Source organism: Tenrec ecaudatus, chromosome 11, assembly GCF_050624435.1.
Source record: "Tenrec ecaudatus isolate mTenEca1 chromosome 11, mTenEca1.hap1, whole genome shotgun sequence".
In the NCBI taxonomy this organism is placed as follows: domain Eukaryota; kingdom Metazoa; phylum Chordata; class Mammalia; order Afrosoricida; family Tenrecidae; genus Tenrec; species Tenrec ecaudatus.
Window position 1 is genome coordinate 110,779,851 of NC_134540.1, and position 3,259 is coordinate 110,783,109.

General features: G+C 36.1%; 1 non-coding gene across 1 annotated transcript; it reads left to right on the forward strand.

The window, feature by feature from the left end:
• The first annotated feature begins 225 nt into the window (after positions 1–225).
• On the forward strand, positions 226–389 carry LOC142461778 (U1 spliceosomal RNA). Its single transcript, XR_012786975.1, has one exon. It is a non-coding gene; the product is annotated as a U1 spliceosomal RNA (small nuclear RNA).
• The last annotated feature ends 2,870 nt before the right edge of the window (positions 390–3,259 follow it).

Sequence of the window (3,259 nt, forward strand, 5' to 3'; positions counted from 1 at the left end):
CTATAGAGACAGCAAGTAGAATAACGGTCCCAGGGGGAACAGTGTGGGAGAGGAGTTAAAGGGAACCTGATGTAAAGGAATTCAAGAAGGAAGAGAATGTTTTGAAATTGACTGTGGTAGCAACTGTACAACACTGCTTGAGGTAATAGAACTAAGAATAATGTGATATCATTATTAGCTCCCAATAAAATAGTTTTGAAAAATAATTATAAAAAGGCAATTCTGATACTTACATGACAGGGGAGATACCATGATCACGAAGGTGGTTTTCCCAGGGCGAGGCTTATCCATTGGACTCCGGATGAGCTGACCCCAGTGATTTCCCCAAATGTGGGAAACTCGACTGCATAATTTGTGGTAGTGGGGGACTGCGCTGGCACTCTCCCCTGAAAAGAAAAAAAAGGCAATTCTGACTCATAGTGACCCTACATCAGATTTTCTAGGCTGTAAATCTTTATGAGAGTAGATAATCTCATATTTCTTCCAAGGAGCAGTTGGTGTATTTGAACTGTCAACCTTATGGTTAGCAGGATAACACCTAAACTACAGGGTGATTAGAGATCCTTAAATAATGTATAGTATCTCATAAAATAAGAAATTCTAAGGTGATATTTTAATTATTTGAAAAATAACATAAATCTATACTTTAAACATAATATACCCAAATTAGCTCCTAAAATTGCTTCCAGGGCCTTATTTATATATCTTTTCATCAGTCACTAATTACACAAAAAAGGAGAGACAGATAGAGGGAGTGACAACAAAACAATTCTGACACATTGGGATCCTTTAAAAATCAATATTAAATGAGGTAAAGACCTCCTTAATGATAATATAAGAAATAGAAAATATAATTTGTTTTAGTTTTCTATATATTTCCACAGGCTCAGTGTGATATATTGGGAAGAATGTTCTTTTATTTTACTGCTTGAAGTTTCGTGATGTTTCTCGAACTGACAAAAGGGGAGTGATTGTTTTGGTAGCTCTGATGAGCTTGAGGCTTCTATCTGGCATCCAGCCAGATTGTAATACAAAGCCATTGTCATTTCTAGCTATAGCACCCTCACTTGCTTACTCCCTGTCATGGAGTCATTTCTGACTCATAGTGACCCTGCAGAGTAAGGTAGAACTATCCCTGTGGGGTTTGGCGACTGTAACTCTTTATGGGAGTAGAAAGCCCTGACTTTCTCGAGTTGAACCCTGGATGCATTAATTAGTAAAGGTCTCTATTATTTGTAAGTGTCTTGCTAGAATTTTGACCTAGTTTGACCTAGTCTATTTTTCTTACTTTAAAAATAGAGATTATTAGAACCATTTCTAAAACAACCGAGCTTCTCAGAAGTGGAGGAACTTGCCAATGATACAAACTACTTGTTTAAAGCCTGGTTTAATTCCAAATACCATACTTTAAAACAATTTTTATCTTTGACTTTCAATTTTTTTGAGGCCTTTAAGGCTGGGAGGCACAAATAAAGTGATTGATTATTTGTCAAAAGGCTGACAATTCAAATGTACCTCAGTAGAGAGGCCTGGAGATCTGTTTCTGAAAGGCCCCAGGATTGAAACTCCTATGCAGCAGTTCAACTCTGCACACATGGCTCCTCATGAGCTATAATTGACCCAACAGCATTGAACAACAACAAAGACCTTGTTTGCTGCATAGGTAACACGAACAATCCATTTAAATCGTTGTGGGGGTGAAACAAGTTTTATATAGTTGTATATATGATATATAAAATATAAAGGTAGATCCCTAGCACATACAAAGTACATTTTAAAATGCTGTAACGCTAAGTAAAAGGCTACCGGTAGTACAGAAAGCTCAAGGAGGCCTGCTTTAGCCTAAGGTTTTGCCATTCTATTCTTGATCATGTCCTCCTTCTTCTTTTTTTTTCTTTATTAAGTTTATTGGGGGCTCATACAATTCTTATCACAATCCATACACCGTGGGTGAAAGGAGATGCTGGACAGGGCAAGATATGACAAAATAATAATTTATAAATTATCAAGGGCTCATGAGGGAAGGGGGAACAGGGAGGGAGGGGGAAAATGAACTGATGCCAAAGGCTTAAGTGGAGGACAAATGTTTTGAGATTGATGAGGGCAATGAATGTACAGATGTGCTTTACACATTTGATGTATGTATGGATTGTGATAAGAGTTGCATGAGCCCCTAATAAAATGATTAAAAATAAGCAGAAACCCATATCAAAACAAAATTAAAAACTAAAATAAAAAAAATCCATACATCTATCCATTGTGTCGAGCACATTTGTACATATGTTGCTATTATCATTCTCAAAACACCTGCTTTCTACTTGAGCCCTTGGTATCAGCTCCTCATTTTTCCCCTCGCTCCCTGCTCTCCCCTCCCCCATGAACCCTTGATAAATTATTATTTTGTTATATCTTACACCATCCGACGTCTCCCCTCACCCACTTCGCTGTTTGTCCCCCAGAGAGGAGGTTATATGTAGATCCTTGTAATCTGTTCCCCGTTTCTCCCTCACCTTCCCTCCACCCTCCCTGTATCACGTTCTCACCACTGGTCCTGAGGGGTTCATCTGTCCTGGATTCCCTGTATTTCCAATTCCCATCTGTGCCAGTGTACATCCTCTGGTTAGCTACTTCATAGCTTGACTTCCTCCTCTGTAAATGTAAAGTATAACATTATCTCCTTAACTAAGCTGCTTGAGGATTCAAAGAAATAATACATGAAAAGTAGTTTATACATAAAAACATTCATGATGATATATATATATAAATGCTTTGTAAAGCATTTAAGTATCTCACAGTATTTGAGTTCATCTAAATTTATAATCATAGACACAAAGCTAAAATAAGATTTTCTGGAACCAATTGTGGTAATAACATATAATTAAATATAATAATATAATAGTCCTTTATCAGAAAAGAATATTATAGTTTGAGATATAGAAACAAAGGAACGGATATGATTCTAATTTATAATGCATATTCTCAAAGATCGTATTTTAATTCAACGCATTTTAAAAATATTTTCTTTATTTTGTTATATAAAAAAATGCTTAAAAGGCCACATACAAAAAGTGGACCTTTGTGTAAATAATCATGTAAGAATAATGCATAGTTCCAGTAAATAAGTATAGAAGGTAAATTTGCTGTGATTGGTTGAGATAATTAACCTCAGTGTGCAAACCTTACGTTTCTTAATTATAAAATACAATTTCAGTTTTGCGCTTTCCAACCCAAGGTTTACAAAAGACGAGAGACCTAATCT